Source organism: Cupressus sempervirens, chromosome 8 (genome assembly GCF_028749045.1).
Source record: "Cupressus sempervirens isolate cs-2001-9-10 chromosome 8, ASM2874904v1, whole genome shotgun sequence".
Lineage (NCBI taxonomy): Eukaryota > Viridiplantae > Streptophyta > Pinopsida > Cupressales > Cupressaceae > Cupressus > Cupressus sempervirens.
In genome coordinates this window covers 78,931,851-78,946,278 of record NC_143125.1, presented here as the reverse complement: position 1 = coordinate 78,946,278, position 14,428 = coordinate 78,931,851, and the positions used below count along the sequence as shown (strand labels likewise).

General features: G+C 32.8%; 1 pseudogene; it reads right to left on the bottom strand.

Annotated features, from left to right (window-relative positions):
• Positions 1-221: 221 nt before the first annotated feature.
• The window catches only part of LOC149541718 (transport inhibitor response 1-like protein), a 28,610-nt pseudogene continuing 14,403 nt past the window's right edge, over positions 222-14,428 (bottom strand).

Here is a 14,428-nt window from a genome sequence, read left to right as displayed (position 1 = left end):
GAAGATTTGGAGACATTTCTACACCCATTTGAACATCTATTTCTTCATAACAAATACTTCATGCACTCTAAATGCATTATTTTAATTGCAAAAAAATGGAAATGAACAATGATCTGAACATTGGTGAACGCATAGTTGAATAACCAAAACAAATTCTAAATTCAAGAGGAGTTTGGTAGGTATTGTTTCCTTAGGTATATGGTCATTAGTGACTAAGCAAATTATTCTGTTCGTACATATTTGTGTATATCTGCATACAGCACATTCTTCAGCTTCCTGAATATATTTGCACATTTAGTGCATTTATTACAAAACATATAACTGTTTCCAAATTATGTTATGGAAATTTATTGTATTTATGACCATGTTTGGGATTTTACTAATCATCACACTCTTCAGGATTATAACAGGGAGGATCAGTAGAAGGCCCAGAGGGAGGTACAGGTCCCTTTGGCAGCCTAGCAAATACTAGTTTGTCGGTGGAACTCTCTGCATCATCAAATGTCATCCTTGGAGTAGGGTTCTGATCAACAGTGGAGCTCTTTGTAACATCATCCATCTCCAGATCTACGCTCTGCCACAACATTGGTACAATCAGATTTATTCATCATTCAAGAATTATCAAATGAAAGATCAAATGCCATACAAGGATCTTTGCTTTATCATCATGATAAACATGAAAGATTTAGGTTTAAACACTACATTTTGAGTTTTAATTTACAATAATAGTTATCTAAAATCCAATTGATAGATCAACTTAGGAAAATCAAAAGATACAATAACATTATTCAGATAGATATATTGGAAGTAATATTTAATGTCATTTGTGATGAACCGATTAAAAATATGATATCAGATGAATAACTTAAACAAATCAAATCTTGCAATTTTCCATTTTGATCTTGTCCATGATAAAATCGATCAACACTTGAGGTAATCTAGTGTAATTTCTCATCTGAACAATTCAAAACATAAAGTGTACACTTTCATCCAGTGTGAAACAAATGCAAATCCTACTCTTTCCAATCATTGCACTTACGAAATCCAAACTTTGAATACAATGTCTGACCTAATGGAAACCAATTAAGACCCTAACTTACCTTATTTCAAATTTTTATGGGAAACCTAAATAAATAGAAACTTTGAATATGCTCTTTAATGTTGCATAGATTAAAACCAACGCAAACCCTAAGTTAAGTGTGATTTCCCACGCACCATCTAAAGAAACATACCTTAGATTTCACTACTTAAACTCATCTAGTAGTCCAAGTCCACAGTACCCGCAAACTCTGATTTGTTCTTACAGTCCATTTAAACTCTTTCTTAAGCAAGACTTGAAGTAGGTTCTTTGTGAGTCTTTCAACTTCGCCAAAAACCAGAGGTCTTTTGATAAAAGAATTAATTTTGATTATATGGAGACTAGGGAAAAGAAACGAACCCTAGAACGTGTCCAAATCAAAATCATTACAAATCCTGAGATAAACTAACATACGTTTTGATGAAATATTTAGAGGTATTGATTTAACAAACAGTACCTGAATTGAAACCAATACAATCACTGATGAGTTTACAACAACAGAACCTAAACAAATTATCAAGTACCCGAATATAAAAGAGGACTTGTTAATGTTATTACGATTGCATGCTATCGAACATTGTGAAAATGAAATGTTAAACTACATTGGTATTACCATTTGGGTGCCCTTAATCTCCACAACATCCACAACATCATCTGGCTGAACTGGTAAACGTACTCTCCCTTCTTCACTGTGTAATTGACGTGCAGAACAAGTTAACATGAATGCAATAACAAGAACAGCTGCTACATGTTTTTTATGGCCTGCCATTGCTGGATCCTTTAAAAAGAACTGTCTTTGTTTCTGCTCTGTACACAAATTTGGCCTTTATAAGATTATGGTTTCGATTAGACTTTTCAAATAAGTATTCGCAAAATCGTAGATTATGCATTACAGCCCTCTTTTCATCTCTGCAAATAATTAGGGATAATTTAAGAAAGTAATATCAAAGTTTCTAATTTCTCAGAATCAAGGATTCTGTAGGTATAAGTTTAAAACTTTATTTCTGATTTTTTAAACCAAAGATGAAAGCTTCTGATTTTTATAAATAGAAGATGAAAGTTTTTGTTTTTTCTTAAGGCAAAGATGAAAGCTTCTGATTTTAAAAAATAGAAGATGAAAGTTTTTGGTTTTTTAAAGCTAAAGATAAAAGCTTCTGATTTAAAAAGTTCGAAGATGAAAGTTTCTGTTTTTAAAAATCCAAACACCTTTATCTGGATAAGTTTGACGCCTATTAAATATCAATTTTTTTTGTTTTTGTTACGTAGTTCGTACAATCTGAATATCAAAATTCGACTACAAGATCTTTTAAAACTAACAGTTGCACCGTTTGAAGGAATTATGAATTTTTCTTTTTTAAGACATCATATGACCTCTTAAGATCAAAATTTTTAATATTAAAATCTTATATTTAAAATTACTCAAAATATAATATTAATAAAATTAAAAAATTAGTTACATATTTTATATTTCATATATATTTACTTAAAATTGAAATATGTAAAAATATGTAACAAATTCATTCTAAGATAAATAAAAAATGAGAATTGAATTCATTGAAAAGGAACATAATTTTTTTAAATAAATAAAGTTACATTCACATCAAAATTTTAATTATACGATTTACTCATTATTGCATTTAAATAATTCATATTATATGTTAAATACAATTTTAATACTAAACTTATATTTAAAGTTACTCAAAAAATAATATTAATAAGATAAAGAAAAAATTACATATTTTATATCTCATATATATTTGTGTGTTATGTCTCCACAAAAATTATGTTTTATTGGAGTTCCATCTTAGAATATTTTTAGAAAAATCTACAATAATATCTAATTGAAATTTAAGAAATAATATCATAAAAGAATAATGATGTAGGAGCATCCTGGGTGTAAGAGCAATCTTGTATCACCCAAAAATATATTATTTTTAGTTTTTAGGAACTTGTTATACTCAGAATGTTCTCATTTTCTATAGTAAGGTTCATTTTAGAGTTATAAGCCTATTATAAAAATATCATTGCTCCAACTTAATTATTGAAGAAATTATTGTGGATTTTCGGTAGAAAAATTTGCAGAAAAATCTCCAGGCTCACTGTTGGAGGCCTTAGAGTGCCTGGGTGAGGTCTGTAAACTCAATGAAAGAGTGTTTGCATAATTTTGAGCCTATAGATCAAGAGTTGGCATTTTTAATAGGTGATTATAATAGCCAATCAAAGCAACGATTCGAGAGTTATGGCCTTCCAAATTTGGGCTACCCAAAATATTTAAAATAATTGTCAAAAATGTATTTGGCCGACTCTAGATGTATTGTTAGGGCCTGTCGGCCCTAGATATTAAGTTTGACTATCTAGAACTTTTTCAAGTGGCATAAAATTGCCTATTTAAAAAAATCCTGAACATTGTCTAAGACAACTCTTGGTGATAGTTCATAGGTTGTCTTGCATATTATTGTAATGAAGGCACCGATGTGGGTTAGCATATTGTACTTGTGAATTCTGTAATTTCACATTTACAATGCAAATAAGATGTCCATATTTTGTTCTCATATTTGTTATTATTTCTTTGTTTTTGTTATGATTTTATGGTTTTAAGGGGAGCACCTTTCATCAAGTGGTATCAAAGCTAGAGTTCTTGAGTGTGTGGATAGATCACTGATTGTAAGGTAGTTCACGCCACGATCATGATTTGGGCTAAGTATGTAGACAGATTGCCAATTGCGAGTAGTTTGCACTAGATTTTTAGTGAAAGTGTGAAAATACCTGCATGAAGATAGCGTAGTGGAAGGGTTACAGGTTATACACCTAAGGGTTTCTAAACCCTCCAAAAATAAATGCAAATATTGGAATAACAAATGTGTAGAGGATCAAATCTTCCCATAAGAGATGAAAGTGAGGATGATGACAAAGTAGAAGAAAATGCTAAAGTAGAGGCGGTTTTAAACCTAGAGAAGAGAGGCTTTTAGGGTCATCTCTGAGATTGGAAAAAGACCCAAGTTTGAGGTTTGCACATTTTTAGGAAATCTTAACCTAGAGGAGTTGATCAATTGGATCAATGAATTGGAGGAGTACTTTGAGTATGAAGATATTGAGGATCAAGATAGGGTCAAGTTTCTGAAGGAAAAACTAAAGTGACATGCAAAGATCTAGTGGCAGGAGGTTCAGTTAGAGTGAAATAGGTTCAGTTAGAGTGAAATAGAGAGGGAAAGGATAAAATTTCTAGATGGGATCAATGATAGCTAAAATGAAGTGACAATTCATTCCTATGGATTACAAGCTTGATCTATTGAAGAAATTGCAAGGAATGAAGCAACCAATAAAATCTATTTAAGAGTATATTAAAGAGTTCTACTATGTTCTGACTAGAACTATCCACGCAAAAGCTGATAAGGAGAAAGTCACCCACTATCTTAATCGGTTAAGGCCAAGCATTCATGATGAGTTGAGTCTAGTTTGGATGAACAATATTCAAGAGGCATACTAGTTTTCCCTAAGAGTTGAGGAGAAACTGACCAAGAAATTTGACAACAAGAATACTAGAAGAGGTCATGGTGGAAGATCTAGTGGACAATCTTATGGGGGCCATAATGATGATTAGAAGAACAAGGATGGGACTAGAAGCAGTAGTCAGAACTAGAGGGGAAATAATTCCAATCATTTTCATGATCATAATAATAAAGATCAGAGAGGAAGAGGTAGAGGACAAGGATCTAGAAGAGGACGCTTCTGTGGGAAATGTTTTCACTATAGAAAAGAAGGACACAAAGCATTTGAATGTACCCAGTTCCAACAAAGGAATGACCAAAGAATAGAAATCTAGGTTAGAGTTGCAAATGTTGATGAAGATGTTAGATCCTCACATTCTAAAGATGTTGAAAGAGGAGAAATCCTAGTTAATAGAAGAGTCCTACAGAGTGGTGAGAATGAACCCAATCAAAGAAGAAGCTTGTTTCACATAAGGTTCATATGTGAAGATAAGTGTTATGATGTGATCATGGATGGTAGAAGTACTGATAGTCTAGTGTTAAAAATGATGATCACCAAGTTGAAGCTGAAGAGATAGAAACACCCACATCCATACAATATTGCTTCGGTGCAAGATGACCACAAGGTCAAGGAGAATGAGCAGTGTTCGGTGAAGTTCAAGATTGGAAGCTACCAGGATGAGGTACTTTGTGATATCATTCCTATGGACATATGTCATATATTTTTGGGTAGGCCATGGCAGTTTGTCAGGAATGTTGTACATGATGGGAAATCAAATACCTACACTCTAACCAAGGATGGAGTGAAACATAAGTTGAAGCCATTGAAGCATAAAGAACAAAAGGTATGTAGTGCTACTAGAATATGTTTTGTTGATGGAAAAGAGTTTCTCAAAGGTATCATATGTGTTTTGTTATAATTCCAAAAGATAGTAACGAAGAAGTAGAAGAGGTAACTGCAGAAGTTGTAGACATGTTTGGAGAGTTTTGTGATATTTTATTAGATAATGTACCTAGTGGATTACCCCCAATGAGAAAGATCAATCACCAGATGGATTTCGTTCCAAGAGTTAGTTTTCCAAACAAGGAAACACATAGAATACCACTAGCAAAAAGTGAAGAGTTTAATAGATAACTTCATGAGTTGTTGTACAAGGGGTTGATTCGAGAGAGTCTAAGTCCATGTGTTGTACCAATAGTATTAGCACCAAAGAAGGATAGAGGATGTGCACAGATTATCGCACTATCAAGAAGATCAAAATCAAGTATAGATTTCCATTACTAAGGATGGATGATATTATGGACTATTTCAGTGGGGCTGAGTATTTCAAAAAGATAGATTTGAAGAGTGGATAGCATCAAATTTGTACCAGAGAAGGTAATGAGTGGAAGATTGCTTTCAAGAGCAAAGAAGGACTGTACAAGTGGTTAGCCATGCCTTTTGGGCTAACCAATGCACCAAGCACTTTCATGAGGCTCATGAATGAGGTACTGAAGAAGTTTTTGGGTAATTTTTTCATTGTTTACCTAGATGATATATTGATCTTTAGTATGACATTGGAGGAGCATTTGATTCATATTTGCAAGGTGAGTGATAAGTTTAGGGAATAAAAGTTGCTGATAAACCTGAAGAAGTAAAGTTTTGTAAAGAAGGAGTTAGCGTACCTGGGATTTGTAGTCTGAGTAGAAGGTGATGTAGAGAAAGTGAGGGCTATCCATGAATGGCCTACTCTAAGGAGTGTGATAGAGGTATGATCTTTTCATGGACTGGTTAGTTTTTATAGAAAGTTCATAAGAGCTTTTAGCAATATTTTTGGACCCTTGAATAAAAAAATGAGAGGGGATAGGAAATAATTTAAGTGGACTATAGGAGAAGATAAAAATTTTAATTTGTTGAAACAAAAAGTTACTGACCAGCCTGTTTTAGCACTTCTTAATTTTAACAAGGTGTTTCAAGTAAACTGTACTACTAGTGGTACTACAATAGGAGCTTTTAAGAGCCAAGAAGGTAGACCTATTGCTTATTTTGATGAGAAATTGAATGGTGCAAAAAGAAAATATTATGTTTATGTTTAGGAATTTTATGCTATAGTTAAAGCATTGAGGAAGTGGAGACACTATCTTCTTCCTAAGGAGTTTGTTTTGTATACCAATCATCAAGCTTTGCAATATTAGAATAGTCAAGAAAAATTAAACCAAAGACATTTAAAATGGATTGAGTTTTTGCAGAGTTATACATTTGTTTTGAAATACAGGAGTGGGAATTCTAGTAGAGTTGTAGATGCTCTTAGTAGAAGCTAACTTTTTATGACAAAAATGTAGATAGAGGAGGTTGGCTTCAAGGAACTAAGTACCTTGTATTTAGATTATCCTAATTTTGGTGAAGCATGGAAGGCTGGTATAGAACCTATTACAACTGACAAGACAAAGTGGTTGGATTTTATCATCCAAGATAGTATGTTGTTCAAGGGAAGCTAGTTGTGCATTGCCAGAAGTTCAATGAGAGAAAATCTCATCAAGGAGAACTATAGTGGTGGATTGGCTGGACATTTTGGTAGAGAGAAAACCATTTTTTTGGTTGTTGAGAATTATGACTAGCCATAGTTGCAGCAAGATGTGAAAAAATTTGTACAGAGTTGGAAAGTATGTCAGATGGAAAAAGTTGTAAAGTAGAATACAAGGTTGTATCAACCATTACCTATAATAGAGAAGTTGTGGGAGGGCGTTAGTATGAATTTTATTCTTGGATTACCAAGGACTTACCACAAGCATGATTATTATTTTGTGGTGGTTAATAGGTTTTCAAAGATGAGACATTTTATTCCTTGCAAGAAGACTAGTGATGTTGTTCACGTGGTAGAGTTGTGTTTCTGAGAAGTTGTGAGATTAAATGGTCTTCCAAAGAGTATAGTTTTAGATCAAGATACCAAAAATTTTGGATATTTTTGGTGTATATTGTGGAAAAAGTTGAAGATAGATTTGAAGTTAAATTCATCATATAATCTATAGACTAATGGACATATAGAAGTTCTAAATTGTTGTTTCCCAAACTTGCTGAGATGCTTGGTTGGAGATGAAACAAAAAGGATGGGATATGATTTTACCATAGGAAAAATTTGCATATAATAATTCTATCAAAAAGAGTACTGGTAAATAACCATTTCAGAGTAGTTTCAAAAATGCTTCTGAATTGAGGTAGTTAGATAAAGGAGAGATAAGTAGTGCTAAGGCCAAATAATTTGTTGAACATTTAAAGAACATCCATGAGGATGTTGACCATCTTGGTTTTCCTCTGAACACCTAAGATGTTGCAGGGTCACCTCTCAAATTACCCTAGTTTTTGGATGCAAGAGCATCTTGGGTGTAAGAGCAATCATACATCAACCAAAAATATTTTCTTTTCAATCTTTTCTATTTTAATAAGAACTAGTAGAGAGGGTGATTACTATTTATGGAAACTTGCTATTTTTAGCAAGTTCATCATATGAGCTCAGAATGTTCTCATTTCATACAAAAAGGTTCATTTTAGAGTTATAAGTGTACCATAAAAATCTCATTTCTCTAGTTTAAGTATTGGAGAAGTTATTAAGGATTTTTGGTGAAAAAATTTGTAGAAAAATCTTGAGGTTCACTGTTGGAGGCTTTAGAGTTCCCAGATGAGGTCAGAAAACTCAACGAAAGGGTGGTTTAATGGTTTCAAGTTTGTAGATTAAGAGCAAACATTTTTGAAAAGTGGTTATAATCACTAATCAGAGTAACGGTTTTAGAGTTATGGCCTTCCGAAGTTGGGCTACCTGAAATATCTAAAATAATTGTCAAAGATATATTTGGCCGACTCTATATGTATTGTTAGGGTTCGTCAGCCCTAGGTATTAAGTTTGAGCATCTAGAACCTTCCCAAGAAGCATAAAATTGCCTATTTAAGAAAAATCCAAATATTATCTAGGACAACTATGGATGATAGTGCGCAATTTGTCATGATGATTATTGTAATGAAGGCACCATGTGGATTAGCATATTGTAGTTGTGAATTATGTAATTTCGCATTTTTGGTGCAAATAAGAAGTCCATATTTTGTTCTTGCATTTGCTATTGCTTCTTTGTATTTGATAAGAAAAATAGGTTTTGAAGGGAGTGTAAAACCTTTACAAATCAAGAAATTTTCAAAGAATCCCAAACTAAACAAAACTATAGTCCAAAGGTGAAATAGGCCACCCAACAAGACACAGTGACCAAGGTGGCATCGTAGATAACACAATACTCATTAGCCACACAAACAAGTTTTGAATGGGAACCTAAAACCCCAAATAGGTTTTGAAGGGTGCTTGAAACCCTATACAAAACAACAAGAAAATGTGAAACATGTCACCAAACAAAAGGTGGCCAAGGTGGGAACACATATAAAATAAAACACTACAGCCACAAAAATAGGTTTTGACTAGGCTCTTGAAAGCTATTGTTTCTTTGTTTCTATTATGAGTTTATGGTTTTAATGGGAGCATCATTTATCAAATACTTTATTTTTAGAAATATTTTTAAATGGATTTTAAACTCATGTCAAAAAGTCAATTGGAAAACTTAAAAATTGACATGGTCTTGCAATATTTTGGAAAAAAAACTAAAATTTGGGAGAAAATCTCCTACAATAAGCCTATTGGCTTGATTATTCTTAATACCCTAAAAAGTTTCTAAAAAGGAATTCAATAGTGTGATTGGCTGATGCACATGTGGAATCTGATGGGTGTAATGGATATGAATTAGAGACTAAAGTTTTATAAATAAGTTAGTGTAATATTTAATATATTTTTAAATGATTTAAAATTGTTTTTCATAAAGGAGGCTAGAAGAGGGTCTTGAACCCAAGCTACGAGGAAGGCAAGCTTATTGGGAGTGATGAGCATGTACAATGATTGTTCACCCTACGGTGAAACCCATATAATGATGGATGTACGATGAAATACGTATGTTGAGGCACTATATGGTTATATTAGCAACTTGGACAAGTTAATCTCATGTATAGTGAGATACATGCATAATGAAGCCACTATGATATACTTAGTGAGTATGCATATGGGTACATAAATATAAGCACAACAAGTGTAGTGGTATGGTAAAGCTAGTAAGTTGGAGGGACTAGCCAATACCGAAGATGTCTAGCTGAAGACATCTATCTGACCATCACCGAAGGCATATGTGTGACCATCACCGAAGAAATTTATATGACTGAAGGTGTTAGAGTGATTGAAGGTGTTCGATACCAGAAGGAGTGACCATCAGATGGATGATTGACCATTGGATGGATGAGTTCCAAGGCTAGTAGTAACTATTTTGTTCTTGAAAATTAATACACTAGATTCCATAACAAATTGCAAAATGTATAGATGTCTATGGGATTCATGAGGGCTATAGTGGCTTGAAAGTTAGAAACTAGAGTTTGTTGTATGTAAATTGTTTATTGTAATACATAGTTGCTTGAGGGTTTTAGAGTGGTGCATTTTTTTTGATAAAGGAGGATGGGAGAGGGTCTTGAACCTGAGTTAAGAGCAAGGAAAACCTATTTGGAGTGATGAGCATGTATAGTAATTTTTCACCCTATGGTGAAACCCATACAGTGATGGATGTATGGTGAAACATGTACATTGAGGCACTATATGGTTATATTAGCAACTTGGAAAAGTTAATCTCATGTATAGTGAGATACATGCATAATGAAACTAGTGTGATATACTTAATGAGTACATGTACATGAATATTAATATGAGCATAGCGTGTATAGCAGTATGGTGAAGCCAGTAACCTAAAGCCAGTAACCTAAAGGCACTAGTCGATACCAAAGATGTCTAGCTGAAGGCGTTTGCGTAACCATCACTAAAGGAATCCATGTGACTGAAGGTGTTTGTGTGACTATCACCAAAGGCATCTATGTGACTGAAGATTTCAAAGTGATTAGAGGCATTTGATACTAGGAGTGACCATCAGATGGATGATTGACCATTGGATGGACGAGTTCCAAGGCTAGTAGTAACCATTTTGTTCTTGAAAATTAATACATGAGATTCCATAACAAATTACAAAATGTATAAATGTTTGTGGGATTTGTGACAGCTATAGTGCCTTGAAAGTTAGGTTGAATGTAGTAAAATTTGAGCCTGTGAGCCTGTCTAGAAACTAGAGTTTTTTGTATGTAAATTATTTATTGTAATAAAAAGTTTCTTGAGGGTTTTTGGTTGGTGCATTTTTCTTAAAAAGGTTTCCCATGTTACATTTGTGTCCTTTGTTTATCTTGTTTGCATATTGTTTTTCAATGTTTTTGTTTTTCCTATGCATCTCAATGTTATAAAGTAGATTTACAAAGTTTAATATTTCCCCTATAAATTGGAATTTGGAAGACATATTTATGTAGGTAGCTTTCCTAAAAAACATGATGGTCATTATAGTGGAGCAACTAGCCAAAAATCATAACCAACAAAGAGATCACTCCCACAAAATAATCAAAAGAAAAAATCAACTACCAAGACAACTGATTCACGTCATGAGAGAAAAAAAAACTAATCAAAGATACTATGAAACTAAACCTACTAAATAACTTGCAACAATAGAAATCAACCAAAAATAGAGGATTCAATGTAAACTATTTTAGTGTTGTATAAGTAATAAGTATTAAAACTACATAAGTACTTCACTTCAAAAAAGTTAAAGGTCTTATGTTAAAAATAACAAAAAAAATATTTAACTTAGGACTATTATAATTTTTTAGACATCTCCAAGAGGTGTTCAAGAAATTAAAATCGGAGAAAAAACTAAGCTTTTTTAATATCAGTCCATTTTTTGGTAAGATGAGAAAGCTCCCTATGTTAATTCGTGACATTTCTAGTCTCCTATTCCCAATCCTTCAACTTCCTAGTTGAGTCCACATCCTTTGTCTTTAGTAGCCTACTTTTACCAATGAACACCCTTAAAACATTTCTTGCCATTATTTTCCCTTGGATACTATAGATAATTTGAGCAAAATCCCCCAACTCTAATTTAGTGATGATTTTTTTTTACATTTTGTTGAGTGATTCTAATTTTATACAAAGAGCATCTAGTATAATTGAAATCTCACTTTCAAGATCAATAACCCTATTAAGGATAGAACCCCTATCCACATTTCTATCATGCTCTTCTGTATTATGTCCCTTATCATCTTGGTTCTTTTCATTAACCTCAATGGGATTAGTTTTTTTCGTAGTAACTCTGTGGAGGTCAACCTTAATAATTGCCTCCTGTTCAACCATAACTACATCCTCATCTTTCCCATTGTAGCTAACATCGTCTGCATCCTCTGTGTCCTCATCATCAGTTTCATCTTCCACTTAAGTCTCTCCCTCAAGGAATTTTAATTCTTCCATTCCCATTGATGTGTCCTCATCATCATTCTATTTCCTTTATTATTTCTTCTTTCAATTTATTTCCAATCTTCTTCCCAATAAGGTAGCCTCTTATTGTTCATTTTTCACCAAAGTAATTATATCTTTACTCTCTTTATCCCCAATATCATACTTGTCAACATCAAAGATGTGTTTATCAGTTCTACTCTTTCTAGGGGTGGGGCCTTGGCTTCTTTGGGGAGAATTCATCTTTTTTGAAGGGATTATTTAGGGTTTCTAGTTGGAAGAGATGTGTTGGCACTAGATATTTCCTAGGTCCTAGGGTTAATTTTTTTTTTGCTAGGGTTTGCAACAAGGGACTAGTTTATTTCATCAATTCTAATCGAAGAGTTTTTCCCAACCAACTCTTTCTAGTAGGTCAAGCTCCTACTAAAAGATAGCTAATGGGAAAATACATATTGGTATAAAATAAAATTAACCCTTGCTGAAGAGGAGGGTTATCTCCATTTTCTATGCTTCCCTTTAAGGAGGAAACCAAAAAGAGAAAAACATTTATTTTCTTCCCGTGAAAGAGGAAGTTCAACAAGCAGAAGTAATAGGAATGGCAAGGGTTAAACCTACCTTTAGAAGTAAAATATTTCATAACCTAGTGGCAGATAATAGCTAAAGGAGGGGGGTGAGAAATTTTTTCATCCCAATTTTTCCCATTCATGCATTCAGTCTTCTCATTATTGCCAAATATATCTTTTATATAGTTTTTGTACTTTCCATAGCTTTTCCTTTTGACCTAGTGACTTGCACATTTCAAACAAATGGCCTTCACAGTTATCTCTAGTGTAACCATAAAGACAAAGTTGTCAATTATCACTGTGTCATTATGCCAAGAGTTTGAAAACCTACTAGAGAGTTCTTCATTGAAGTCTCTCATGGCTTCAATGAAATTGGTTGGTCCCACATCTAGAAAGTACTACCATATCTCTTATCTCCATTGCAATTCCATTTTGTCCCAGAGTTCATTTCTTTTCAGTAGCCCACCCATTATTTAACTTTACCCAACTCCTAGAGCACGTCCTGAATAGCCTGATTATCTTTCATAGTGATGGTGTTTTGAGAAACTTCATACCTCTACATATTTTCCATAGATGCATTTCTTTTTGTACAAGTTGAGAATCATGAAACTTCAAAAACTCTAAAGTCTCAAATATTTTAGCCTTGAAAACACATGATTGAAATAATGACATAGGGTATGTGTAGGATCATGGTGTGCAAAAGAGTGTCGATCTAAAAAATATGTAGTTTTGAAATGCCTCAAATAATTTTACAATCTATTCCAACTTGTTCTCCCACCCATCCTAATACTAAATGAAAATAATTAATACCTTTATAGACCTACTATATCTTTCAATACTAACCCTATATGGTTAACTTTAAAAACATTATGAAAATGTTTTTTTGGCCTGTTCTTGTGTGTTTTTTACTTCAAACATGTAGCTGATGACTTTTTTTTCACCAAAATTTGATGAAATGAGAATGGTTTCTTAAGAATGTTCTTAGCTTTCCATAATGTAATTTTTTCAACTTATGAGTTTTGTAAGTAATTATTATTTATTTTCTAATGGAGTTACTTATAAAGTGCTAACTGACACAGTACTTGAAAAAAACCTATAACTTTCATAGGGTACAACATTTTTCAAATCCAAAAGATGCATCACTTTCTATGTTTCTTCTACTATAAGGATAAAAAGAAAAAAAAAATTTGCAGGTTTTTGAATTAGTTAAGGTGGTCAAACAGTAGATTTTTTTAATTCAAAAAATAGTACAGTAGAAAATTAATAATTAATTACTTATTTAAAATAATAATACAAAAAAATATGTGTCACATCCAAGCATGAGTCTACTTTTTATATCTAGAATATTATTTAAAAATATTATTATTTTATTTTGATTAAGATGGTTAGACATACATCTAATTCTTTTTTTTGTCCTTAAATTTTTGTACTATTGCATTAAAATTCAAAATTTTGACCATTTTTTGTTTTTGTTTTGTTTTAGATTTGGCCTAGTAGTTTAGAAACTAAATTCAGTTTCCTAGGGATTCCTATATCCCAAATTTTTTATATAATGTTTATAACAAGTAGAAAAGTGCACATCAAATTGACATAATAATGAGAGCCACCAAGGGAAGATATATGAGCTAGTCCCCATACCTCTGTATGCACAAGGTCTAATTTCTCATTTTTGTTTTCCTTCCTAGTCTTTACAAAACTTACTCTCTTTTGTTTTCCATACACAACTTTCATAGAAATCCATATTAACACATTTCAGACCTTGTAAAACTTTCTTGGAATGAAGTACTTTCATACCTTTCTCACTCATGTGCCCAAGTCAATTGTGCGACAACATTGTATTAGAATCTACATCAACTATTTGTTCTCCCTACTCGACTACAACAATTGTTCCTGAACATTCATTTTTCTCTGAAACAATTAAAG